The sequence below is a fragment of the Cyprinus carpio genome, chromosome A11, assembly GCF_018340385.1.
Source record: "Cyprinus carpio isolate SPL01 chromosome A11, ASM1834038v1, whole genome shotgun sequence".
Taxonomy (NCBI): Eukaryota; Metazoa; Chordata; class Actinopteri; order Cypriniformes; family Cyprinidae; genus Cyprinus; species Cyprinus carpio.
In genome coordinates, this window is record NC_056582.1 from 7,111,880 (window position 1) to 7,120,332 (window position 8,453).

Here is an 8,453-nt window from a genome sequence, read left to right on the forward strand (position 1 = left end):
TGTAATGTGTGGAATTTAATTACAGCAGGCATACGATTAGAATAAACAACAAAGACCAAAATAGTATTTTTGTAGATTGTAAGTATACTGGAAATTAGCAGAGTAACTGTGAGAAGATATAAGATATCATCCATTTATATCCACAAAATTTGTATCATAGTGTCCTTAAATGTTCTGTTTAGTGAGTGTTAAGAACTAGCATGGTAATTTTATGTCACTGTCAGATATCCAAAAACTGAGACTGTTAATGTGATCATGTTTCTATTATAACACTGGTATGCACTGTGTGTATAAGCTGAGATATTCCACCCCACATCCTATGCCTTTGCAATGCTGTTGGGTTCCTTTGCTGTTATTATATCCTACTGCTCCATCTTTGTCTAGTTACACGGCGCGACTGATTAAACACACCTGAACTAGCTAATCAAGGTCATCAGGATCACTAGAAACCTTTGTGTGCTGGAGACTCTAAACTCTACCCAACAAAGTTGCTTGCTCTCCAGGAGCAGCGATAGTAACGCCGGCACAATGTTCCACGTGTGGTATTTCCCCTGAAGGAGGGGATGGAGGCGCCACGTCGCGCTGGAAAATGGGATATAAGCCTTCGATGGAGCCAATCTACTTCTAAATTTTACCGGCATGCAGTTATTGCATCCAGCTGCGGCTGATCACACAAGGCGTTATAATAATAAGGCAGCAGGCCTGCAATGCTTACTAAGGTGTTTCCACTGAGGAGCTGTGCAGACCCGGCGGATCAGCGGTGGGCCACAGCAAACCATGGCGTGGGACGTGGCACTCAGTCCCTCAGCCTTCAGGGGAGCGAGGGGTAACCATTACGTAACTCTGTCAGTCACTACTCGACACCACGCCGGTGGACCGGCCGAAAATGGGATTACCACTGCTGGGTGCTGCCAGGTGCCCGCAATGCGAGGCCGACCTGTGCCCCCATTAGGTGTAGGCGGGGCTCGGGAACAAGTAGTTCCACTCCACCATTGTCAAGCACTGCCTCACTGGGTGGGGTGGATAACACTGGGAAGCGTGCCCATTCCGCTTGGAACAGGGGCCGGCTGCAGAGCCCCATCCTTTCGAAGGAAGTCTCAGGGAGCAAATACATATATAGCATCCGTTTAGGTGTATATGGAGAAATTTGAGGAATTAGTTCAAACCCTCTTGGAAGGCAGAAGTCTGCCGGAAACAAGGGCTCTAAGGCTATACCGTGGACTATATGCATCACGAGTACCCGCTTAGGTCTCAATATGGAAACCAGCCCTCCATGGTTCTTACCGGATTCATCATGAAGGCCTGGTGCCGGATGTTCAGCCCATCCAGCTGCCTAGGGTGATGGAGGATCTCAACAGGGTCTACGGTACGGACACTCTGGAGCAGTTTTTTAGGCAAACCCGACACTAACCGAGGGGCTTCTCGGAGACCACTACCCGTTTGAGGTGAGAACACAGGAGGATACCGGCTCTACACGAAGGCTATAGAACCCAGGAAAGCGTGTTAGGGAATTCGCCCAGGCCCACAGCTGTACAAATATCTGTCACCGAGGCACCATGAGCCAGCGCCCCAGGAGGATGCAACACTTCTAGTTGAGTGAGCTCGCCAACCTGAGCGGGCAGGGCACACCCTGTGCCTGATGTCATCAGGGGCTATGGCATCCATAATCCAGTGGGCCCATCCTCTGCTTAGAAGATGGCATTCCCCTTCTGCCGGCCTCCGTAACAGACAAAGAGCTGATCCTGAGGAGGTCCTGAAGCATTGTGTCGGTCTACATAGCATCTCAATGCTTGGGCGGGGAACAGAGCAAGAAGCTCAGGAGCTGGAGTCTGCCTCCTCCAGGGGCAGCGCTTGCAGGTTCACCACCTTTGAGACCCGTTTGGAGGAGCCAGAGGCGCCACTGCTTCGCAACTCCAGGCAACTGATGTGCCCGTTGTGCAGTGGCCACCAGATGGTGGTGGAGGCCATTCGGTATGAAACCACAGAGATGCCTGGAGATCTGCTCTAGGGGCAACCCCCGCAAGATCTGACCACTGGGTGAGGGTTTGGCGACAGGCGGTGTGGGTACCTGGACCCGATGAGTGCAGCTACCGCCCACCTCGGGGACTTCGGCCATAAAGCCAGTGCTGGGCGGTCTCCACATGTAACAGGCAGGCTTCTCGGCCAGATCAACTACATGCGAGAAAGAGATCCTCTCGTTTGGCGAGAGTTTGCTCTTCCCCAGTTGACCCGAAGGCCAACAGGCTGGTGCCAGAGCACCAGGTCCCTGTGCTCGCTGGCTGATCCAGTTGTGCTGAGTATCAGCCAATCGTCTAGATAGTTGAGAATGCGGGCACCCTGCTCTCTGGGGAGACAAAGAGCCACCTCCGCTGACTTTAGGTGAAGACGGAGTCGAAGGGACAGCCAGAAGGGGCCAGGACCTTGTACTGATATGCGTCCTTCAAAGCATAAACCACAGAAAGGTATGTGGTAGCGGAAGGATCGATGCATGAAAGTACATGTCCTTCAGGTCGATCACTGCAAATCAATCTCCACAGGGGCCGGGCGCACCGAAGATGCATTTCTCGCGTCAACATTTTGAACAGTAGCGATGAAGGAACGGTTCAAAACTCACAGACCAAGATCGGTCGTAACCACTGCCTTTCTTGGGTACAATGAGTAAGGGCTGTAAAACCCGTCCTCATATGCGGCTGGAGAGGGACCGGCTCTATCCGTCCTTCACCAGTAGAACTGCGATCTCTACCGCAGAACAGGGGCATCGGACGCCTTCATTGTAGTGAAGCGGATGCCACTGAGCAGGGGGATGCCAGGCGAACTGAATCGCATAGCCGGGCTGATGAGTCTGCAGAAGCCAAGCTGAGGCCGGGCTGGGTAGCGCTGACCAGGTGCTTAGAAACCGCACAAGCAGGACCCGGCCAGAACCACCGCCCGCACCCGCAGTGGGGCAGCGAGGAGTGTAAGAACACAGGGACTCCACTCCAGCGGCTTGTGAGGCCCGGGCGGAGAGGGGTGTGAGTGTGGGGGTGGATGGCAGCAGCTGCCCGCCAGGCAGAAGGTTGGACTGCTCCAGTCTGTCTCCGTAAAGCGCGAGAACTGCTGGGCCAGGTTCTCGGCCACCTCACCGGAAGAGGCCGGTCTGGGGACACAGGCTTTAAGTGAACTGATCTTTGTGTCGGCGCTCCGCATTTCAACCAGCAGACTCGGCCCAGAGATGACTCCTGGACCACAAGTGTGGGAAATCGCATGACCCAGAGAATCTGCTTGAGGTGACCTTAGAGTCGCTTTCGGTGCAAGGCCAGTGGTGGTTCTGGGTTCTTTCAGAACTTCTGGATCGTGACCACCCTCGTGCAGGTCCTTCAGTGCCTTGGCCTGGTGACCCTGCAAGTAACACCACAAGCGTGTAGGCAAACAGCTTCCCTTGAAGCCATATAGGCACTGCGGTTCAGACCAGGCCAGATGCCTGCCGGCCGGGAAGGAAGCACTGGGTCCCGCCAGCGGGAGACTTAGGACACAGTGCGCCGTACCACCTGCTCCACTGGAATCACTGGTAGCCGATGCACGCATGCATCGTCGGGTGGTGAGGAAGGGAGGAGCCCACCGAAGCCCGGTTTCTGGCGGTAAAGGTGCCATCCATGACCCGCAGTGGTGAGGCTGCGTCATGCGCTTCCGGAAGAAAGGCGCAGGGGTAGGTGCTACCGAGGGAACCAGCCGGCGCCGCCTTGAGAAACCAATCATCCACTGCCTCGAGGGGGCTACCGAGGCGGTGGAGATTTCCACTCGAGCCCTGCCCTCTCGCCCGGCCCGGGGAAAGCATGGCTATCATCTCAGGTCAGTTCCCAGGCTTTGCCACCCGTCCAGAGGCGACGGCACATCAGAATCTTCATCTGAGCAGCTCTTCCTCAATGCTGGGGTCGACATCTGGTCAGGGGGAGGCCCCACTCTTTGACTATGCTCTTTGAAGTTGCCTTGGCGCTTTCCGTGGGTTGCTCCTCTGGATCGGAGATGCAAGAGGGAGTGATGGTCCCAGAGGGTTGGTTCCCTCTTGAGATTACCCACCACTGTAATCCTCAAATCCACCCGTGCTACTGCTGGAAGTGGTTCTTTGTAATGCCGTGCATTACAGTTGGCTCATGATTCAATCTTGGTCAGAATAACTCTGGTTAATTCAAGATGGTTAATTTAATAAGACCTTCATATTGAATGACTTTTTCACTTCCCACGAGAGATCTGGATTTTTATTTGTGACTGAGACTTGGCTTAATGTTGGAGTCATTGGCTCTTTTTACTGGAAGGCTTGTACCACGGATTGTACCTTTTTAATTCCCCCGCACTACTGGTCGTGGTGAGGTGGACTTGCATCAGTTTTTTTTTTTTTTTAATTGATGGCGTGAGCTTGCAGCCTGATGTCTATTCTAGTTTTGAATTACAACTGATGCATGTTTACTCAACAAACCGTGTCCTATGTGTGTTGGTTTACAGACCACCCAAATTAAACAAAGGAGTTTATAACTGAGTTTACCTAATTTTTTTGGAGGAATTATGACTACTTATGACAGAATCCTCATTTTAGGAAGATTTTAACATACATGTTTGCTGTCCCTCAAGCGCGCTGACTAAAGACTTTTTAAATCTTATTGACTCAGTTAATCTCATTCAGTCTGTGGACAGGTCCAACACATGAACATGGCCACACACTGGATCTTTATCCTATCCTATGGTTTGTCTGTATGTGAGGTTGAAATATTGATAATGGCTTCTCTGATCAAAGTCTGTTGTTTTTTTGGAGTTTCCTTTCCAAGACCTGATGTTAAACCATGTATACCTGCATGCCGGCTCCGTACAGTGAATTCTGTGACTGTTCTTGAGTTTTGTAATTTGTACAGTAATGGTTCTTTTTTTAAATGTGAATCATGGAAGCTCTCCTTCTCACTTTTTTTCATTTAACTCTGCATGCTAACTCTGCATGTACGGTATTCTTGACTCTATTTTCACTAAAGGTTGAAGCATTAAATCTAAATCATAACCAGTCAGTAGGCATCGCGGGCGCAAATGGAAGAGGACAAGCACAAGTTTCTTATGATACTTTTAGGGTTCACTGTCAAAATATCAGAAAATGGTCAAAGGTGAGGGGACAATTATTTTCTGAGTTTTTATTTAGTACGCTGAACTCTGCCATTAATCCTGCCATCTGAGCTGTATTGATATCTCTCTGCAAATAGCTGACTTTTTGTAATCACTTTGGGAAGATCAATGCCGAATCTTCTATTCAGTTCCACCTGATTATGATCCATCAGTCTCAACTGTTTCATGCTCTGCTCTTTTTTATCAGTTTGAACCTGTTTCTCTCACAATGTTAGCTAGGGGTATTTGAAAATTTGGAAGTCTACAAACAGTCCCTCAAGACATTATTTCTACACATTTTTAAACGGGGTTTTTAATTGTTATTGGCTGAAAGGATTTTGGCAATAATAAATTGTTGCCTGTCTCACGGGCTATAACTGCCATCTTCTTTTTAAACATGCGCATGAGTGCAGCCTGTTTTGAAAAAAAACGAATTTGGACCTACAGTTTTTCTCTCATTCCAGACCAATTTCAAAAGCTACCTTTCCTTTTGAAAGTTCCTGGAGAGAAGGTAGTTTTTATCAAATTACAGAACCTTCTTGATGAGAAATTCAGTGTTTTCCAGAGGTTTTCAGTCAGGTTTTTAAGAGCTTTTAGCACAGTACTGAATCAGTGCTTTTTAAAGAGTTTATAATGAAATTTTATTAAAAGCGTTGATTCTGGAGCTTCAGCGATCTTGGTCTTATTAGATATTAGTTAGGGCATTTGATATCATAGATCACTTAGTATCTTGGTTTCTGGAGTCTGGAGCATATATTGTTGGCTTTTTGAGGGAGTTGCCCTTCAGTGGATTAAGATTTACTTATCTAACAGAAGCTTTGCAGTTAATCTGGGTGAATTTTCTCAACTCCAGCTCTACTAACTTGTGCAGGGTTCCTCAAGGGGTCCATTCTTACTCCTCTCTTGTTTTCATTATTTATATGCTTCCCTTTGGGATCTATTTTCAGAGAGGCATGGTGTCTACTTTCATTTACTGTATGCTGATGATACGAGAATTTATCTACCACTGCAACAAAATAATAAAAGAGTGCTTTAACTCCCCTCCTAGCCTGTCTCACGGAATGACGGTATTAAAGAAGCTGGATGTCCCTAAATTTTTAAAAACTGAATGATAAAAAACAGGAGATCATCAATTTTGTTATTTTGTACTTTGGAGAACTTCTATTTGTATTAAATTGTAAACTTTATAAATAAAATAAACAAACAATAGAAGAAGTGAATACCCATAATGCTGGGAAAATGAAAACCATAATGGTATTGTTTAATAATGGAATATTCAGATTCAGTTCAATTTAAGTTTATTTGTATAAGCTTTTTCACGACACAATTTATTGCAAAACAACTTTACAGAAAAATTAAGTTTCTACAGTATTTAGTAGTAGCTTTTCAGTGATGACTGTCAGTTTATGTGCATACGGCAGAAATAAAATGAATAGAAGGAATAGAATGATACCTTAATGGCAGGGAAAATTGCAATGAAGCAATCATATTCCAGATTCACACACACACAACACACAACACACACACACACACACCGCACACACAAAAAGTTGTCAATCATTATAAGAGATGTAGCATGAGTAAAAAAAAAAAAAAGAAAAAAGTCTTTCATCATGTTTATAATCAGTGAATTAGTTTCACTAAATTCAGCCAAGGCCAACACACCAGTGTACTGGACTGTGACCTAGCTCAGAGCAATGAATATAGATGACTATAGAGTTTCCAATTACAGTTATAAAATATGTGATAAATAAGAATACATAGTAATTAGTGTTGTACAGTACACCTGAAAGTTCAATGATGAAAAAGTATGAACAATGAAGATATTCTCAGAAAAAAACTTTCCTTGCTGCGTTTGGTGTTTTGTCCAAACTGAAAGCAGAAATTAAGCTTTTGAGACACAAGCAACAGATTTGTATGAATGCACCCAAAGATTACACCACATTGTCTATTATCCTATAACATAAAATCCACAGCATAAAACTACAAAGCCAAGGCAAATACTTGACTGCTTGATTTTTTGTATGCTTGATCTACTTTTAATGACTCTGTAAGCAGAAACCTATTATTAGTGTGATCCAGCATTGAGTGAAAAGTTCGCGTGTCTGCAATAAAAGCAAAACCATCAAGACATTTTTAACTTCGATCCAATGCTCTAACCTGTAAACTTTCCTGAGCTTACTGTTATGGTCATTGCGATCTTATTGGTTTCTGGGATGCTGCTGATGAAACTGTTTGCAGAAGCCTGTTTAATATGACAACCTTACTGAGCATACATATTCAGCATAGAAAAAATGATGACTGACATTACAGCAGTTTAATACAATGGTCACACAGATCAGGTTTCTTATCAGGACTCTTTTCTGTTGCTGTCATAGCAGAAAAACAGAGTTGATTTCTCCAAAATATTATTAATACACCTGATAAGCTTTATATTGCTACACGCAGTCTAATAAGAGTCTTAATTCAAAATTTATTTCCATCTGGATTGTTTTTAATAGTATCCTGAGATATCTCAGAAATATTCATTGGTTTTTTATTCATTCACCTATGAAAAACGGGTTATTTAATTTTCTGAAGCAAAAAAAACAACAACAACAACAACAGACATTTATGTAATGTATACCTTACTGCAGCTAATCTAAATATGGAATAAGAAAAGTACTGTATTCTGATGCTGACTTTTATTAATAGAAGATAGTTAAATCATTGATGACATTTGATATATTTTCTACTACTGTAAAAAAAGTTTTCTTGTATTTGTTGTGAAACTTTTAGTCCAAAGAGTTGCATCATCTTTGAAAAATTGAAAAGAGTTGAAAGTGTTTATGTCTCAAAATAACTCTGTTGGTAAAGCTTTAGCTGTTAATGAGCAGCACTCATAACAGATGACTAATTACTGTCCGTGTTGATGCACAAGAGACCATGTACAAACAGCTCTGACACCTGGGAAAATCTTCTCCCATCACCTTGAGTAGTGTAGATCAATGTGTAGATTTGTTTAGAAGGGCAATGGCTCTGTGACCTTACAAAACTACTTTATTAACACTTTTTATGGCATAGTAGGTAAAGTATAATCGTTACCTATAATAGTCATAATAAAACTGGAGAAGATGCCCTGAGATTTTTTTTTTTTTTTTTTCAACAAATAATCAAAATATTATATTTGTAACTTCGTTTACTAACAGTTAATATGTTAGATACATCTATACATTCGTTTTTTTAAGACTATGAAGTTGGGCCTTTCTGCCAGCTGTTAAAATAACATTTACAAAATTATTAATTCTTATTTAATTTTGAGATCAGTGTATCATAGATAGATCTTCATAATG